Source organism: Copadichromis virginalis, linkage group LG14, assembly GCF_057382275.1.
Source record: "Copadichromis virginalis isolate Kocher_CV1m ecotype Utaka linkage group LG14, C_Virginalis_male_GT1.1, whole genome shotgun sequence".
In the NCBI taxonomy this organism is placed as follows: Eukaryota; Metazoa; Chordata; class Actinopteri; order Cichliformes; family Cichlidae; genus Copadichromis; species Copadichromis virginalis.
In genome coordinates, this window is record NC_140631.1 from 40,188,008 (window position 1) to 40,208,886 (window position 20,879).

The 20,879-nt window shown below is 40.2% G+C and overlaps 1 protein-coding gene across 4 annotated transcripts in view; it reads right to left on the reverse strand.

Moving 5' to 3' along the window:
* The window catches only part of LOC146694664 (leucine-rich repeat and fibronectin type III domain-containing protein 1-like protein), a 417,321-nt gene that overhangs the window by 194,381 nt on the left and 202,061 nt on the right, over window positions 1–20,879 (reverse strand). For 3 of the 4 annotated variants that reach the window (XM_085430925.1, XM_085430926.1, XM_085430923.1), the window contains exon 4: window positions 11,410–11,598. The gene's annotated coding sequence lies outside the window, so the exon portion shown is untranslated. Of the gene's footprint in view, window positions 1–1,854; window positions 1,898–11,409; window positions 11,599–20,879 lie in introns of those variants that run through there. The other variant, XM_085430927.1, reaches the window with a different exon arrangement.

Genomic DNA, 20,879 nt, shown 5'->3' on the forward strand with positions numbered 1-20,879 from the left:
CAGCAGCACGTTTAAGCTTGATAAGCTGTTGTTAGAATTTATTTAATATTACTTTCTACTCGAGGATCTTTTTCTATGTAGCTGACGGCTGTAACTGTGCAGGGGCGGATCTAGCAAAGTTTAGCCAGGGGGGCCGATAGGGCATGAACAGGGAAAAGGGGGCACAAAGACATACTTTTCTTTCTTATCCTCATTTAAAATGCCGAGCTTTTAATAAATAATTATCTGACACCCAAAGTTTTAATTTGATGTAAAATGAATAGAAGTCCATTACTGTATATAGTAACTATTAAGTCTAATATATACCCTAGTAAGCTATAGTACTTTTTACTTTGGGAAGGTACCATCTGTGCAGTCTGCAATTTTGTTGAAGAAAGATGTTGAATCTATTTAATATTTCTTGAAAAATAATTGATTTCTGTGCATTTTTTTTCACACTGCATCAAATTAAGGTTGATTACGTCGATTAAGCATCATGAGGTGGAGCGTGAGGGGTGGTTCCTTATTTTTTATTTATTTCTTTTTGTTGTTGCTGGGAGTTGGAACCCTATTAGTTAGGTTGCTTAATATTTACGCTAAGTACTCTTTAAAATACCAGAATAGGGAGGATGGTGTAGGTCTAAGTTTATTAGATTGATCAGTATTGCTGAACTATGAAATATTTTTTTTGTATACAGGTATAACAGAATAGCTTTAGTGTAGTTGTTGTTTTAAACTTGAGTATGAACTTGCAGACTTGCAAAATGCAGCAAGATATTTTAAAAAACAGTTTTGTTGATTAAAAAACACTATATCGGATTCATATCGGTATCGGCAGATATCCAAATTTATGATATCGGTATCGGTATCGGACATAAAAAAGTGGTATCGTGCCATCTCTATAATTAACCTTGTGAATTGAAAACAGTGTAGAATTATCATCTCTGCTGCCACGAATTCATATTTGACAATGAATGCTTTGAGTGAAAGATAAAGAAAATATTAACCACACTGAGAAACTGAGACTCTTTTTAATTGAGAACAGTGTGAAAAAACCTTGAAATAAACATGATTATCTCTAACAAACTAAACAACGAGGAGGTGGGAACCAAACAGAAGCTACACAAAGCTTATCCACTGTTTGAGCAGCTCTGATACCTCTGCAATAAATCAGCCATTGTGAAGAAATGCTTTGAAATAATAAGAGTGTGATGTTTTATGGGACTGATACCGCAGTGAGACAAAACAATTGCATGCAAATAAGAAACAGAAATTAGAAGGCAGATATTGAAAATGAAACACAGAAATAAAAACATGAAAATGTTAAATAATACTAAATAAATACTAAAAATAGAGCACAAACTAATGGATGAAGTATCGAGATAGGTATGACGAACCTGCGATGTTACAGAAATATAATAATCGAAAAATGGGCATTCGGATTTGTGAAAAAAGTCCCGCCCAGCGAGCATGCCGGGATCTCTTTGTACTGATGGTGCCTTACATCTTGTTGCCCCATCCAGTATATTTTCTCCTGAGAGGTTTCGTCTTTAGGTTCAGAAGTACCTAAAAGGTAGTGAAGGGTTTCTTGCTTTGGCAATGAATCACTAACAAACCTAACATACATGCCTTTGGTCTCTGGGCAGAGCGGGGTACCTGAAGGAAATTCATGGATGCACAAGAAGAACATGAAAACTTGACACAGACACAGAGAAGGCCGACACACTCTGAAATGTAACATAGGTTTACGAATAGAATGAACAAACTGATGAAAGTGATGAAACTAACACAGAAACGTGAAGCTGAACAAGAAATGGAGTTTGGGTTTGACCGTTTCTGGTTTTGTGGCACAACGTCAAGCCAGTTATAGCTTACCCAGTTTGGTGTGGAACTGGAGTGAAACCTTAAACAGAGCCAGCTAAACAAAAAACACAAACAAAACAAGTCAAAGCCACAAAACATCGCAGAAGAAAGCAGCAGCAGCTATCAGAAATGTATTCAAAGTGCTCATTGTGTTTTCTTAACTGCTAGTTGTTTTTTTTTAACTGAACTCTGGCTCATTTTCCCCTTGGTGTGGTTCTCTGGTGCACACAGTGATCGCACTCGGGTACAGACCAAAACAAGGTCTCAGTGCAGTTCCAAATGAACTCCAGAGTGGTTGATGGGAATGATGGGAATGTGATCCAACCTCCATCTGAACCAACACCAGGGGTACATTCCAAGTTTTAGCTAAAAACATATGCTTTGTATTTTGGGATTCAACGAGGTACTACAGATGTGCAAAAATCTATACGGGCTACATACTAGCTGTGAAATGAACATAAATTCTTCATGTTCTCCAATAGTGCAGAACACCTTCTTCCTGGCAAACGAATGACTGAACATTCTTACGTGACGCATTTTGGTTCACTTGGAGTTCACATGGAACTCCAGCATAAACCATGAACTCCAGGCAATGCCCCAAGTCACTCTGCAGGGAAGATATGATGCCCACACTGTGGAGGACAGAGGAACAGCCTCTGGAATTAAGATTTGAACTACCGTCAGTTCTGGTCACCTAAATTCAACTACATACAGATCTATGGAACTGGAGTTCTTAAAAGTGTCTTCTGTCCATCCATCCAGATGTTGTTGCACCAGACGTCTACTTTGAAATGTTGGACTAAAATAGTATCTAGTCTTAAATCCTCGATTGCCTGTGGGGGTCTGAAGGGCTAAAATAATAACAGCATCCGTAAGCACATATTCCCCTGATTTCCCCAAACAAAACTAAAACAACTGCTGACTCAGCACAACTATTGAATAATAACACCAATGAGCCTTGTGCCTTTAGAAATAAACTCCATCATCATAACATCATTTGTGCAACATTTTGGGTTCACAGTCTTGCTGTGCAAGAGCATCAGGAATTCTTCAAAGTTCTCACACGGCTGTAAAATGTGGATGCTCACTCAGCCTCCTGCGCGCCTGCTCTTTGCTAACAACACCTCCGGAGAAGATGAAGGGTTGTGGGTGGGGGTGGGGTGATGTGCGGAGGAGAGGTAGAGCCCATTCGAGGCATTTTATTTGCTACTCTATCATCAAAAGTGGATGTGTGTTATTGCTGAAGAAGCACCATTATAATTGACAAACCACAGCTTTGTTTGACAGTCCAACTCGTAGCCAAAGTTTTTTTTGCACAGCCAGCAGGAAATGCACAGCCAAAGCCTTGAAGGTGCTGACATTAAATAATATGACAAGTCAGAAAAGAGCAGGGACTTTAATGTTAATTGTGCTCACATTTAGAAGTGCCAGCGTGTCGGATTACTGATTCAAATATCAGAGGTGAAACAGAAGTAACGAGCACACATTTAAAAGGTGTTTTAAACTGGCCAGCTTTACAGAAGAGATAAATGTTGAGAGGTACATCTAAAAAAAAAAACACCTTTATGGATATTTTACATTTTCACATGAACTGTTTGTTTTTGTATCTCATCCACCAGGATACTGGTTGTCAGGGGCGTGGCTTCTTTGATTGATACAGGCAGCTTGAGCCAAAGGCTACCTGCTAGATCTCAGCTCCATCTGAGTCGACCGCTGATTTTTTTTAACCAAATTTAATAAAAGCTAATAAATAATTTGGCTTGTCCTGTGGTTAATTGTACAAACACAAACGTTATGCTTCATCTTTGGTGATTTTGCAGCATTTTATCAGTGTGTTACTGAGCACTTATTAGCAGGAATGTGTTTCTGAATGCAGCGTGTTAACCAAGCTTTCTAATATAAGCTTATGAGCTCACTCTGACTCCACACACTAACAATGGCATCCAAAACGCTAACGCTCAGCCCTCAAATGACAGAATCCAGAAACTATAGCACTGTGATTACTTCTTCTCTGCTAGATTAGATTTTTTCTGCATTATTTCTCAATATACATATAATTTTGTTGAGAATAAAACCTCATTTTGCTCCTCTGTGCCCATCACTGTAGAGGCGTTGCTGCACCTCTTCCACTGAATGACCATGAAAGAAACACAGCGGTATACAGGGTGCACTGTAATAGGCCTGTCTGCTCCACTGCTTTGTCCAGATCAATAAAGTTATAAAGCGACACAGAGAGGGAGCCAGTAAGGCCAAGCAGCCTGTCGGCAGCCGGATGTGTCCTCGGTCCCTTGGCTGAGTCCACCGCTCCTGTCAGGACTGTAATATGTCTGTTGACCTTGAGTTTACAGCGAAGGGAAGAGGGAGCGCCACACACATTAAGAGCTATTCTGCTTCCAAAAGTGTTTTCAAAGTTCAACAGCAGCAACAGTATGTTTACATTTATGGGTATATTTATGGCATTTGCCTGAAACTCTTCGCAAGCTCAGTATTCATGGAGCTTTGGCCAGACAGCTCCAGGGAGCGGACAGCCCTTTTCCCAGTCTTCTTTATATTTACAGCATCTGAATGGCTGGACTTTAGGTACCTGGATGCAGCAGTGATGTACTAAAAGTTTCTATAAAATAAATTGTTTGCATTATTTTATAGAAAAGCTGAGGGGACGGAGGCTAAAAAAAGCTTATCACTGCAAAGAAATATTCAGCATTCAAAGGAAGCACGGCGTGACTTTTGATAACTGGTTGTGCTTCAGTACTGAATTATGATCAAAACATTTAAATATTAACAATTTTGCACGTTTGTAGCTCTCCACTCTTCTCTCATAACTCATTCTGAGTTTGATAAGATGGCATTTTTTTAATATAACTGAGTCTGGAGTATAAAAGCTTCACTTCCTTAACAGGTAAAGGAGTGAAGATGTGAATATAATTATTGCATGGCCTCCACCTAATTGAAGGATATCTGCCTGAAATCCATCGTGCTGCAGTTTGTGTCCGTAACACGGCGGGCAGTACCAGCTTTTTATTCATTGGTAGATCGCTATAGTCGAAGCACTCTTGGTCAACATGAACCCCACATTACTCCAGACACATCCATTACTGTTTATGTATGAATGTGATACGCAGGCCGCGGTGTGATAACGACAATGTATGGAAAACGATGACGTTTGACCAGAACCGCATCCAACTCCACAGCAAAGAAGCTGAGATATCCCCAGATGAGTGAAAACAGTTGACCCAGTGAAGCAGTTCTCATAATTATGAACCTGGAATCATTTTAAACTGCACAAAGAAAGATGGACAACGGTTTAACTATGTTTCGTAAAACTGACGCAGCAGCCTCTGAACTTTTCTTTTCACAGAGGATACTGAGATTTATATCATGCATCATCATTAAGTATATTGGGATATGAATCTTGTATAACCAGACCTCAGTAATTTCAGCTCTACGGAGACTGCAGTAGCCTCAAGTTTGAGTGTGACCACTTTATCATTGCAATTGTGGCCGTGGTAGTTACAGGCCCATTACAGCCAAACTCCCAAAGCTGCTCTTTCTGCTGCGAGGGCATTTCAAACTGCAACCTCTGTCTGAGTCGCAGGTTGAATTGGTGGGTTTCCTAATGACTGTCCCGGTGTGGTGTGCAGACAACACCAACACATCATACAAGTGCTTAATTAATAGCAACCAACATATCAGCAAGAAATGCTAGTTTGGGCAAACAAATCTCAACAACTTTACTTTTTCTCTGTTCCATTTAAATTGTCCATGAAACAGTCGTATCTGTAGGACTTCCTCTAAAACCGCAGTGCAGCCTGTTGGCCACCGAGCAGGTTCAAGAGTTTGGTCTTGGGCTCAAGCAATGGTAATGACTAGCAGAAACGAACAACCTCTCGTCTCAAACACAATTCTCTGATCTTTGAGCCTCTGTGACGCATCAGAAAACGCCTCTGTCAGTGCGCCCCAGGGCAGCTGTGGCTACAATGTAGCTTGCCATCGCCAGTGTGTGAATGTGTGTGTGAATGGGTGAATGACTGAATGTAGTGTGAAGCGCTTTGGGGTCCTTAGGGACTAGAAAAGCGCTATACAAATGCAGGCCATTTACAAATGTCAAGGCTCTGTTGTCATACTCATTGTATTTCTCTTTGTCAACACGCTTACGCCTCCATTAATGCATTTTTAATATTAATATGTTATAACTTGTGCACAGCTTCATAAATCTTACATGTTAATAATATTAATAAGGGCAATGTGTAAACTTTTGTGACATTGTGCAGATGACACTGCTGAGTACACGTTGTGACCTACAGTGGCCTTTAAAACCATTAAACAGCATCTTTAAAGGCAGGAAGTTCAAACAAATGTTGTTATTGCCACTGTAGCCTTTGTTTCATTCTCATTTACTCAGCTTTACCATTTTTTGCTCACTTTTTTCTTAAAGTCTGTATTTTTAAACCAGTGCTCTTTAGTCGAACTGTTGGTTGGTTTAGGAGAAGATCGAGTTTAGGCTGAAATAAAACATTTCTAGCACCTGTTTAAAAGCTTTAAATTTTCTTCTGGTGGGATTCTAGCATGACGAGTCCCCATTCTTCTACACGACATGGAAAATTTAGGGCTTTCTTGATTTTACAGTTTTTCATTTCTGAGCCTGGGCTCGCAGATGTATGTGAAAACTGAATAAAACAACAGTATAATGGTTGGACTTTTACTTTATGTAACCCCTGAAGGTTTGTCATACCACAAAGGGATTAGACAAGGTTAACACCTGACCATGGCGAACAGTTGCGGACATTGCAGGTCAACCCAGTATCACAGCAAAGCGCGTAACAGACCTGCTGGTCCATCTTGTGGAAGTCTCTCCTAGGCTTGAAGTGCCTTGCAGTACCAGCAGAGGGCGATAATTCAAAGCCAACATAAAAACAGCAATGGGCTTTCAAAGAAAGCCAGCTTTTGTCCCTCTTTTGGGGGGAAACTCCCACTGGGTTTAAATCTGGGACTCTCCACCATTTGACCTTAGAACTGAAGAAGCTTCTCGGATGAGAGGTGAAACGTCTTCAAGCAACTTAAAGAAGTCCAGACGCTTTTCTTTCCAAGCTCCTTAGCTTTCAAAGAAACATTCCCCAATACAGATCAGCAATCTAGCTTAACCTTACCTGGCATAAAGGGTCAATAACGACTTGTTGGTTTTAATTCACTGTAGCTCTCTGCTGCAACTTAAACATTTCACGCTTATGGGAGGTAAAGCATGACACCCACATGATGGACCAGTGGGTCTATTATATGCTTTGCTGTAATATTGGGTTGCACAGAATGCTAAAATTTTGCACTGAAAATGGCAAAAGATTGTTGAGTTTCCTGTTCCGAGCCCAAACTGGGATACATCTGCCCATAAACGAAAACGAGTTAAATGCCACTGCCCCATTTCCACACACTGGACCATTAAGACCACAACCTCAGGGATGTGTAACCAGCAACACGCATTCACAAACCTGTTTAGTCAGACAGCACGTGATGAGACTAGCATATGAAGCTAATGAGGGATTCTGCAGTCTGCAGCTCATTCCAGCACCGAGGGGAATTTGCATAATGGTGGGAAATAACTATAGTAATGATTTAAGAAAAACTTTTGCTGTCACACTAATGCCAAACTGTTGCATTCACATGGTAACTGAGCGCAAACTGCTCTGCAGGTATCAGCTCAAACACGGAAGCTTCACTGCTAATGATGACTATTTATGAGTCCGTTATCTTGTCACACAGCAGAACTCAACAGCACAAACAAGTGAGAGGTGGAGAGGGAAGCCTCTTCAGTATGTAGGCCACGCTTTCATGACTAAACTTAAACTTCAAAACTTTTTTTTCACGTTACTTAATCAGACAGAGCTGAATATTCAGTAAAGAAACCTTCAGATGTGTCAAATCTTGAGATGACGTCCCCAAAAACAACAGCAGCCACCTTCTCCTGCCGTGGCTCTGTTGTTTTCCCGACTCGTCTCACAGCCTTCACTCTCATTATTGCTGCTCTCATCCTGTGTCTGTACTTCTTATTATTCTGCTTGTGACCATTAGGCCTGCTCATCTCATTACTGTAATTCTGATTCAAGGTCCACACCTGCCATTACTGTGAGCACTCTGTCTCATTAGGAAAGTCCTGTCACTGCAGCAGTGAATGCGGCAGCAGCAAATTAGTTGTGATAGAAAAGCCTTCAATGACACGCGGAGTGGCAGTGGGAAAAAAGATGCGACTCTGTGTGCGTGTTTGTGTGTGTTAATTAATCAGAGAGACAAACTGCATCTGCACATTGTTGTGCATCTTGCATTTTGTGAGAACAGAAGAAGTGAAGTGTGCAGGTGAATGCAGGTTTGCTGTACTCAGGGGCCCATTTCAGCGTGTGTTATGAGATCTATAGCTACCTAATGGACCTATTTGCTTGTCCAAGTTGCTTCAAACGATTCAGCCGGAGCAAGAAACTAATGTGGCTATTAAGGCTGCATTACCCTAAGTCAGTGTTTCTCTGCACCGCGCTCTCGCACAAACACACACGCACTATAATTGCGAACTCTTTGTAATGTTTTCTTCTATTACCAGTTTGTGTAATTCCCTTCAGTGCGGTCACCCTCGGGCTGCTGAACTCATTGCAACTTGCCACAGATTGATGAGCGTTAACCTTTAAAAATGACTTTTAAATCTTGTTTTCTGCTTTTAAAAAAAGAACTGGATTATTTTTTTGAGTCTTTTAAACCGTTTTAAATGCATCTTGCAGGAAAGCAGGACTGTCATCCGGTGCATAAAACTCATTTATCTACCTCCTTTTTTAACCCAGTGGAGTAAACTGTCTGATGTCATGTTTGATGTCAAGGTAACATACAGCGGGTTTGTGTCTGCACCGTTTCATTGATTTTCACATTCTCTAGTGGGTAGAAACTTCAGCTGAAAAGGAAACAGCGAGAGCGGCAACGGTAACTCAACTTTTCATCCTGTTAATATTGCACGACTTTGCAACTCCTGTTATCATTTCATTTCATAGTTAAAATCAATCCTTATTGGAATAACACAAAAATAACTGCACACAATAAGTGAACAAATGACTTCTGCAGCACTGAAATCAGTAACAACGCTCGGCTCCATTATTTTTAGAATACGACAAAGTGAAATATGCAAATGTAGCAGTGGATAGAAGACGCTTTACTACAGCAGTCTCAGAGTTAAACTCTCCAGCAAGCCATAACTTTATTCTTTATTATTCTCTGTGGGCTATTCTTTCTTCCACAAGCAGATATGAGTTATTAGTACAGTTCCAGCTTAAATGCCAGTATCGTAGTTTCTTATTCCTAACACACAACATATGTCCACAAACACTAGACTCTCAGACACAATCACATATTTCCAACAGATTTTCTGCAACATCCAAAAGAAGCAAACTGCTCAGCAACTCAGTAGGAGGTGTGAGCGTGAAGCCCATCAAGTTCTGAGTTCTTTAAAAAATCTGATGGTTTGCAGGGTTTAAATGCAGCCAGTTTCATTGCCATCATGTTGAGCACCTTTTGCTTCCAGTACAGCTTCTACAGTACGGATCACTGAGTCTCTCACTCCAGTATTTTACGTTGCTAACGTGCAGAGAGCGTTAACATCAGCTCTGCTCACATGGTTCAATTTTAATGAATTCACAAAGCTCGTCCTCATTATCATTATTGCTCTGGAGGCGATAGTCAGAGACACTCACACTGCACCTGGTTTCAGGAGTTTTCCGATTCACAGAAATGTGGAGGGACTGCACTGTTTGTCAATGTAAATATGAATAAGAATAACTTCATTGATCCCAGAGAGAAATTCATGTCTGACTTAGCTCACCTGCTATTTGAATGAGACTTGAAAAGCCTGATGGCTGTGGGTGCGAATGATTTTCTGTATCTCTGCATTATGCAATGGAGAGGTAGGTTTTTTGTTTTTTTGTTCTGTAAGGATGTTATAAAGTAGGTCACCAAAGCTGTTCCGGATGGCTTCCAACATCTTTATTGTGCATCTTTCAGCCACCTCCCCCAGTGTGTCCAGTCAGGCTCCAGTTACAGAGCCAGCTTTCCTCACTAGTTTGTTCAGTCTCCTTGCATCCTTGTTTCTGATTCTTCCTCCCCAGCAGACTGCAGCATAGAACAGCACAAGAAATCTCAGTTTTCTTAACAAAAAGAAGCAACTTACAGGATCCAATTTAAACTCTTACTTTTTGTTTTAAAGGCACTTAACAGCTGAGCTCCTTCTTACTGGTCAGAGCTCCTATTTATTTGTGCTCCAGAGAAAACCACGAGGTCCAGTTCAAAACTAATGTTATCCATTCCATGTGGCGACAGAGCCTTCTCTGTGGCAGGTCCCAGACTTTGGAATAGTCTTCCCCTAAATATTGCATCTGCACAAACACATTTTAAATCGTTACTGAAGACACATTTTTATGGTCTGGCATTCAACACACTTAACATTAACATTTTGGTTTTAACAGCCTTAGTTGTTCTTTTAGTTGTTTTTATTGACTTATTTATTTTTTTCTATATTTTACTGCATCATTGTTTTACATTTATTTGCTTTAGAGGCATTTTGCATTGTTAAGCACTTTGTGGAGCTGTGGACTGTTTGGAAATGTGCTATATAAATAAACTTGACCTAACTGTGCCCCTTTTAGCATAGCTTGTCTGTATTGAGGACCAATCTAGTTTGCTATCTAGGTGTAAGCCTAGATATTTATATTTTGTTACTACCTCTTTGTCCACCCCACTTTCACAGGATGGCGGGGAGGCCTGAATCATTGCAAATCTACTATCATTTCCTTCGTCTCCGAGGTGTTCAATATGAGGTCATTTTTGTGTTATTTCTAATTTCTAATATTTCTAACATTTTGAGTTATTTTCCAGTGTTAGAAAATCAGCACTGCTCAGTGTTAGCCATTGTTAATCTTCAAAACTGACTAGGTTACTTTTAAACATATAACACTGTCAAAAGTGTTAATTTAACACTCAATAGTGTTGTATTTAACACTCAGAGGTGTGGACCCATATAGACACTCTCCAGTGTTATTTGTACACAGCAAAATCTCCAGTGTTAAATTAACACTGGAGATTTTGCTGTGTACAAATTCTGAGAATGCATGAATTTATTGAGGAGAATACAGAGATTCTGACCTGGGACTGAAATAAACACAAAGCTGTCCTTCTTTTTAATCACAAAGAAAGCTGCATGAGAAGAAAAAAAGTTGGAATACTTACATTTTTATAGATAATGTAAATCTGCAGCCTGCCTCTCCTCCAGAAACGTCTCACTGTCCTGAATTTTAAATGTCCACCCTCATTCAAAACCATGTAGGTCGTGTTTTCATACCATTTCATTCCATGTCGTCGGAAAAAAGGACAGAGTTTATATAACTGAGTGTTTTTCCTGTAGGTGTGTGCTGATGTAGAGTAGCTGTCAGTTTCATATGACTGGATTACTTTAAGACAATAGAGTTAAATGTAATTATGTAAACTAAATTAAAGGCAACCACAGTCAGTGCCAGCAGTGTCACACTGAGCAGCAGCTTAACTCTTTACCAGGGAGGGGGGCCGTCCTCTTCTTACAGGGTTTATCGCAGCGATGGTGCTCATCCGGGTTCACGGGCTCATCCGTGTGGTGCACACGCCCTCGTAAATCGGACTGGAGGACCCAGCAGGCGCTCGTTAAAAGTCCTGTAAGTCTATCATTGGCTCAGTCACCTGCCCGTCAAAGTCTGCCAAGTTTGCCTGCACAGAAAGATCAGAAGGAGAGAAGAAGTTAAAAGTTGAACAGATGGAGGGTGGAACAGGAGGTGGCTGGTGCCATTGGGCTTCTTATCTTATCAGTGACACAGTGATGGAGCTCATTTTGACTGCTTATTAATCAGTCAGTGCTCAATTACAAACATTTCACTTCGGCTACAAACAAGTCATGTTTTGGAAAGATGTCTTTCATCATCTAACTTCTAAAAGTAATGAAACCCAGTGTCAGCATCATGCTAAGGTGGTCTGCCAAAGCCTTAGCCAATGACAGGGTCTGACTCACTCACAAGAAAGACTTATGGTTGAAGGCTAATAGCATTACCAAATCTGACCCCAGCATTGACTCTGCATATTATATACAATTTCATTTAGTGTTCAACATTTGTTTGTATTCAAAACTACTTAAAATTGAACCTCGTGCCAGCTGAGAATCCCCCAAAACTGCTGTGGCATATTTAATACTGATGTACCAAACATGTCTGATCATTAGGGCTGCACTCTCAGGTTCAGTTGGTTCAGTCGGTTTAGCCGTTATCCTCTGATTCAACCAAGAAGTTACTGGTCTCACAGTTGTGCTGATTGTTTAAGGAGAAAAGTGTTATCAGTTATCAGTACTCTTTCAGGCTCGCTTAGAATTATTTGACAGCAGGAGGGACGGACTGCCTGCGTACACATTTGCAGAACCATGGACTCGGTCAACCCTAATGGCGATGGCACAATTACGTTTGGATTTTCTGAACTTGTAATCAAATTTGGCTCGAAAAAAATTAGCACCACATCAAACGAGTCATGGGCGTGGCTACATTTTGTAAAAACTGTTGCATGTCACTGTTCATATGGCATATCAGCTAAAAATGGTGACTCGTGTCTCCATTATTATGTTCCACTAAAGGGTTTGAGCGTGGATATATCCCAGTTTTTATATATTTGCCCCAGTAATGGCTTTATAAAGGCAGGATTATCCAACCACAGCTTAACTGGTCAACATCTACAGATGGGAAATCTCCATGCTCATAAAAAGATATCAAAGATTTTCACTGGTTTATACACTTTCTGTATAAGATTAACCACGGGTTCAGCAACATCAACTGTGTGACTCCACTTATCTGGACCATCATATTAATGTTTACATTTGAGAAGGTGATCAGTTCCCTTTAACCTTTACTCTTAGCTGCTTTGTGCTATACATGTAAGCACTGTAATGTGTCCCAAGAGTTACATGTTATTATTCTGAGACACTTTAAAGACACAATTACCAACAGATGGCTCCTGCCTGAGTTATTTTCTCCAAACCACATAAAAAAAATGGAGCAAAGAAGAAAAAACAGGTTCTCTGCTTCACACATTTACTTTCATTGTTGTTTATGCAATCAGCAGCACAGAAGGAAGTCATCTTTTACCAATCAGTGGTCTGATTAAACCTTAAATCCGGAAACAATCAAGATTTTCTAAGGGGAATATCATGTTTTAGAGGCAACATGATGATACTGAGTTTGGCTCTGTTTTCTATCACAGGGTTTGACTTAAATGAAAACAAAGGCACACGTTTGATGACACAGCTACCATGTTTTATACAGTAAGCATAGTGTGGCTACTGTGGCTGCCTCGAGCAAGTTTTAAAAATCATCAGCTGTTCTTCTCAGGCTTCAGGCTTTGTCACTGTCTTAATGTGATCACGGCCATGGCAGTGAAACAGATGCTCCTTCTTTAAACAGATTCTGTATCGATGTCATGTTTTTTGTACACTGCATGAAAACACCACCAGATGGCAGTATGCACCGCTAAACAATATGCTGAGCTCAGTGAGCTGTGAAAGACAATGACTGGAGAGAGAAGACAACATAAAACTCAGAGACGCACACGGTCAAAGATTTTGACAGGTTACTACACATGTAACCCAACAAGATTTAGATTTAAAAACTGCTCAGGACACAAATACTATCACCAAAACATACAAAGCAACAGTTTGTGGGTTTTAGCTATGAGGCCATGTGTGATTGGATCTTATCATTCATGCTGTTCAGTTGTATTTTGGGAATCTATAGTTTTCAGTCACGTGACCGACTACTCGGGCAAGCAAAATATTGTTAGATCGTGCCAGCCAATAGTGGACAGTTGGTAGTACTGCAGGACAAAAGTTTCTTTGATTGCTCCAAATCTTTTTTTTTTTTTGTATTTCAAGGCTACTTGGATCATCCAGTTGTCCCCAACCTTTGTTGCGCCACGGACACGGTCTATATTCGACAATATTTTCACAGATCGGCCTTTAAGGTGTCCTGGATAAATACAACAAAACAAAACCAGTACTGGTACCAAAAAAAGAAGAGTTATTCATAACACACGAGAAAAGACCCAGGGACACCGAGTTAACGAAAAAAAGATTTAAAAAAAAATAACGATAAAAACCATAAATTTCACACCCGAGCCTCAACTCTTGCGGCCCGGTACCAAATGACTCACAGACCGGTAACGGCCCGACTGTTTAAGAGTATTACCTCTTATGGTAAAGCACAGAGGCCCAAATAAAGCCAAGCGGGATAATTCTTCAATTCTGTGTAATTTTATTTATAAAATGCCAAATCCAAACAGGCACTTGTAAGGTAAATCTGTCTCACCTTTTCTCACCTCTCCATTGTAGGAATATATATGAATTTGAATGTACTTGACCTGGTTCTATGTATTTGCTCCCCTTATTGATGCTGATTGATTTTATGTGTGGATGAAGTGGACCTTCACAGCTTTTCAGCATTGACACACTGACCAAACAAACCTTTGAACACAGTATACTGTAGCAAAGAGGAACAGTTAGAAATCAAAAGACCAAAAACAAACTGTCAGAAAGAAGCTGGCACTGACAATAAATGATACAATTCCAGTGGATTGGGCAGATTTGCAGATGCTTCTCAGCTGGAAGCATTTTTTGATTCCCAGCCCCAGTGTGTAGCCTGTTCACTAAGTACAGCTCTTTTTCTTTCAGAAAGTTTGTGCATTTCATTTGGCCCACTTATGTTTCCACAAAGATCCACTGAGACTGAAGTGGAAAAGACTAAATAAGTGACTGCAGGAAAAGGTCTAGGTTTCTAAGAACATTTTCTGGTTGGGAACTGTCAGCGCTTCTGTAGAAATAATGCTGGGAGCCATCTTCCTGCTGCCCCGACTCGAATCACCCCACTTTGGCAGCTACTCTTCTTTGTCCACTGTCCTCCTTTTCCCCACCCTGAGGACTTTGTAGTTATTAAAGGAAGAATACCGTCTAAAACTCAAAGCCAAAACAAGGATTGTTTTTTCTAATAATTTTCAGCATTTGCATAATTGTTAGGTGTTTTTGACTTATCAGAAATATTCTAGAAGTAGAAAACAGGATGTCACATGCTGTTACTTCCTACAGAAACAAAAAAAATCAGCTTTTGGTCTCAGTTGTCAGCTTCATCTCCTTGTAGGGTCTTTAACTTACAATATAAAGCACTTTAAGGCGACTTTTGACATGATTTGGATCTTTTTAAATAATAATATAATTGATCTTTGTTACACAACAAGTCAAGGTGATATGCAGGGATGAACTTACCTAAAACAACAACAACATCAAAAAGAAAACTGTACACCACAGGAGAAAAAGAAAATGCAGTGGCATCAGTTACCTGATTGTAAGAAATGAAAGGAAATATTTCATGTTTGGAACATCATCATGGAAATGCGCAATGCCAAAATGTATATGACTCAACTTGATTTATAACGTCTTCAGATTTAAAAAAAATGGTGATGTACCATGTGGCTAAAACAAGACCCAGCCTTAGGCCTCATCCGAGATGGACTGTCACTGTACGGATATTTAAAGGTTCAACTGAGAGAAGATGAAGTTTCAGTAAATGTAAAAAGACAAATATAGTAAATTTAGATTCGATTTAGTGCAATGTCACAGTCCTAAAGATGCGCCGCTGAGAACGCCACAAGAGCAGCACAGAAAGCCTGCCTTCAACTGTGGATGTTTCCTGGGGATGGGGCATTATATCTTATCCACTGGCATTCATCACTGATGCTCTCTGCTCTTTATTTCATGAATCTGAATCTGAACCAAACAATACATGCCTGTGGAAAGCACTGCTTGGTTCTGGTAAGTGTTCTGAAGGCGGGCATTTTCCAATATTTGTGACAGGAGCTGTCTTTTATGAACAACTGGTCTATTCTGCCCTGAAGTCTTAAGTGCACGAGATGTTGTGCAGTGTTTGGCTCAGCCAGCCGTTTTCCCAGCGACAATGAAAAGAAATTGCTTTCTGCTGGTGTTCACTTTCGTTTCCCTGTCAGGCCAGCGGAGCTCTGATCACAAAGCTCACTTCTAGTTGCTGTGAGTTTATACTAATTTACTGTTGAACGTGCTATGAATGACAGAATACTTCACAACAAAATAACTTAAATTGATCAGAGAGATACAAACATGTCTATTGATTGTCATATCTCTGACCATCTTTAACAGTATTGATCCAACCTAATCTTAAAATAGTGCAGATACCTTAATTCAGGATAAAGTCGTCATTTTCTCACTTTCAACAGTCTAACTTACTTTTCAACATATGGCATTCCTAAAAACCAATTCCCAATTTTCTTTAATGTAAATTCAGATCTGTGAAACCTGGTGACTTATCCCACTCTAAACAGCTTCTCTCTTATGAGCCTTTTTTTCACCTTTTTTTCCTGAAATGGCTCCAAATATATTTGAGGTCAAACTTACAACAAACTGACTCCAAGCTGTCTGAATACCTGTCATCGTGTTCCTGGAGGAGACAACCTCCTTTTGAAGCTGATAGCATCTGAATGGCCAAAGAGAAAGAAGCTTTTACTTCACCTCACACACCTCGCTTTATCCTGACAACCTTAACGCGCTCTGCCATCTCGAAAATAAACAAACTCCCCGCTCTACCTGATGGCTCCATCTGTTTCTCCAACCTGGCAACTTTACACTACATTAATAAAACCCCTCCTCTGCCACCATGCATCAAAAACAGTCCTTGCAGCACTATCATCAACACCCAAAGTGTATAGCATCATACTGCTTCAAACAGGCAGTCAATCTGGCAACAAAAGTCTCTCTCGGTGTACAGACTCAAGCCAAATAACGATTCAGTCCCTCTAATACCGCTGCTCAAAATATTGTTCAGGGTCATAAGCTACAGAAATCAGACCTGGCAAATCTACTACCGCTTCACAAGCAAAATAAAAAAACCTCTGAGGTTTTCATTAAAGCAGAAACACAGACATCAACCTCTTTGCTTCCTTTGTGTGGTATCAGCCAAATGGCTTGTGGTGGTCGGGCACAACTGTCACACAAAAGAAGCATGAAAACAGTATTTAAAGCCATTTGACATTACAAAGGGTCATCACTACATCCTAATCAGCCAGCAACATTTTTAGTGAACACAACACAAATAGGCCTGATTTAACTTTGGCTCATCTCCAGCATTTGTCTTTCTCTTACTGATTGAAGAGAAACATTCAATTTGATTAAAATTGATTGAATCAGATCTCATCATTCCACAGCTAAGATGCATTATAAAATAACCATGCACTACTGAATCATCAAATGCCTCCCTGAGCCAAATAACCCTCCTGCGTGTCGGATACCCCCTCCAATTCTCCACGTCTCACTTTGAGCTTAAAAATCCTTCCATCAATCTAACCTGGCAACTTCTCATTGCATCAGTGAAACTGATGAATGCAGTACCCGAGGCTGTCCCCCCTTTAGTCCGAAATTTTTCTGTTCATTTCCTTCTCTCTTTATATGTATTTGGACTCTACTAGAGTAACTTTTCCTTATCTTTTTTTACCTCGACCCTTATCTGACATATCAACCCCTCTGTCTGAAACAAGCATCATCTCTCCTCTCCCTCCCTTTAAGCTAGATTTCACCAGGCTGGTGTCACAAACAGAAGATTCAAGCAGCAGGTGATTGGACCAATCAAAGAGTAGAAAACCCATCGATAACCACATGTTTAAAGAACTCTGATGCCTGAGCTTTTGGCTTACAGATACATTACATGCACTGACCTCATTATTTGAGTCTTTGAATTTGTTTAGTACAACCCAACTCCAAAAAAGTTGAATGCAATGAAACATTTTATTAAACTGGATAAATAATTTTGAATTTGATGGTTTTCCACTTTTCCAATGAGCTTTGGTCCAGAGAAGATGGCAGCGTTTCTGGATCATGTTTTCCTTTGCATCACAGACCTTTGACCTGCATTTATGTTCACAGTGATCCCTGGAAGAGACCATGCACTGATGTCCATCACAGAATTAAAGCGCTGTCTGAGGGTTTGGCGATCAGTTTTTGATTTTGGCCTTAAAGACTTTTCCACGTTCTTGGAAACTTTTGATAATTCTATGTTTTTGCAGATTGGTGATACTCTGTAAAGATTTCCTCTGTAACATGCTCTTAGACACAGTCTTATTATTGAAATGTTCCTAATTCATCTAATTAATTGCAAAATGTTCTTTCAGCTGTTTTTTCAAGCACCTCTCACTTTTGCTGCCTTAAATTTGAGGCATGTTTCTGACATCAATTTTCATTTGTTTAAACATTTCACATGGTTTCTATGTTTTATTCATGAGCTCTGCAAATAATGGCAGAGCACGAATAAAAACAGAGCACTGTTTTTCTTATTAAATTTGATAAATATTTTCTATAAAGAAGCTGTTTGAATCACGATTGTATGAACGCTGATGTTGGAGCATACTGAGGATAGGAAACAAGCAGACTAGGTTCACTTGGAGACATTAATGTGAAATTGAGACTGATAACAGATGAGTGGATATGTAGATCCACTAATTCAAAGACTGGATATATCATTAGTGGTGAACGGGCTAACATTGGCTTCCTTAGATGCTCTGGCCTCATTTGGCTTTGTATAAAATTATCAAGCTAAAGCAAACTGGCAGCACAGTCCTTACTACTTTCTGTGAATGTAATGACTCAGTTTCAAGTACTTGAAGTGTCAAATGCACCACACATTAGTAGAGCTGAATTAATGATCAACTCCACAATCATACATGCCGAAGAGAAATCTCCTTCTAATACCTGACAGGGCTCTACTTGTCTTCTTTATTCTTTTGAGCTGTTACACCTCATCGAAGAAAATCATCAATAATGTTACAAATCCATGTCAACAGTGCCCTGGTTTTCCTGCCTGATGTGGCCCTTGTTAGCCAATAACAGACAGAGCAGGTTGTGCAAAGCCTGAAAGACCTTACGTTTTTTAAAAATGCACTGAAGGCATCGCTCTCCTGGGTATGTTGTACAATACGCAAAAAACTGGAGGCCATCATAATAAACTTCTATGAGCACAAGTGAGGTCATGTGACCAGGACTGCGTGGAACGTGACTGTCTGTGAGGGGCAAACTGATGATTATACTTATGCAGGTTTCTGGCCTTGCAGCTCGTATCTGCAGACATCACCATTTCATTTTTAATATATAATATTTAATATCTAGATAGAAGAAAACAAAATTAAAAAATGAGTAAAACACTGTGAAGTCATTTGCAGGTTAAGAGACTCACTGGAGAAGCAGTTGATGACATCGCCGAGTTATTTATGTGTCACACAGTAATTGGAAAAATAAAGCATTTTTAGAAATGTAGAAATGCTATTATTTAAACACAACATTGGAGAAAGTGTGCACACCTCCCTTTATCTGTGTGCATGGTAACTCACAGACATGTACGCACCTTTAACCCAAAGAGATTAAAATCCAGTGGAGAGCAGGTAGAGACCCTGTGTGTTTTTATTTAGACTATTATCTGGCTACAGATCACACAACTCGAGCCATTCTTCAATACCAAGATTCCCAAAGTGTGCAAACTGGACCCAAGGCCAAAAGTAACATTTTAACAGCTGTGCACACATAGCTGTTATAGACTGATGATAATGCATAATGAGACCAGGGGAGTCATTTTCTTCAGGTCATCTGTCTTGTCATCAAATGAAACTGACATTGCGATGAAGACACCCCAGTCTAGGCCTCTGCAAAGCCCCCTCACTTACCTTTGCTACTATGAAACTCAAACATTTTCAGTGCTTTCTTTGCAAACTCTCAGTCCTGTCAAGGCACAGTGTGCTTTAAACAAGTCGATATCTCCAAAATTACCCTGTCCACCTCACTCCCTTAACAAAATGAGACCAACATGGCAACTGTCCCTGTTCTCCATTAACCTTTGTACCTGTTAACCATCCTGGCAACAGCTGCCTCCACATGTTTCCCCACTTTCACCAGCTTAAAACACTTACCGACCTGGCAACTTCTGCCCCACATCAAAGTGAGCCACTTCACTTCTGAAGAGTCTGACATGGCAGTGGGATTCTTTCCACTGCGCTCCCTCCAAATCCACTCACCTCCTCCTCTTAAAAATCACTCCAACATGGCAACTGTGTGCCGCTTGTAAACCTCTCTGCAACCTGGCAACTGCAGCAGGTGCAGCGCTCTGTGGCGAGATAAGCCGAGAAGGACAAACTCTCCTCATCCTCCCTACCTCCTCCCTGCTCATCCTCCTCTCCTCTGTATCACTGCAGCTTTGTTCAGCCTGCATATCAGCCTCTTTAGCTACACTGTGAATACTCACGTGTACACAGTGACTCTTGCAAACATGTTCACAATGTGGAGAAACTGTGTTTTACACCATGTGTGTGTAACTGAAGGTCAACAAATCATTTTGATGGAGGCAGAAAAGAAGGGGCGTGGTCATCTGAACCATGTGTTAAATGATGTGATATTATGAGACTGTCCCTGGGGTACATTTGAGCATTGTTGTCCACAGCCACAAGCATAATCTAATCATAAAGTATACCTTAAATATACCAATCTGATGGGAAGACGTATTCTTAAAATAACATTTGACATGAAGTCTTAGTCTACCTACAGCAGGCTTCTCCTGTCTTATTATGTATTTAATCAACATTTCACATCTTGTACTGCTCGTCTGTTTTGCATTTCGGTTATTGCAGTTTTGAGGGTTTACTTATTGATAATTAAGCCTTCTTATCAATGCAGGAAACGTAAACGACTGATTCATGGGACAGAACACTCTCTGAGCTGACAGTGCAGCAGTTCAGCTAAGCAGTAGGTCACGACAAGTATGTTGTGATTATATCAGAGCTGAGGGGCAACATTCCCCATAGCTGTGATATAATCATAACATACAGCGACCTGTGTGAGCTATTGAATTTCTGAAACAGTTTCAAGCTATAGCCATATGGAAGTTATGGTTCTTAGGCATTTT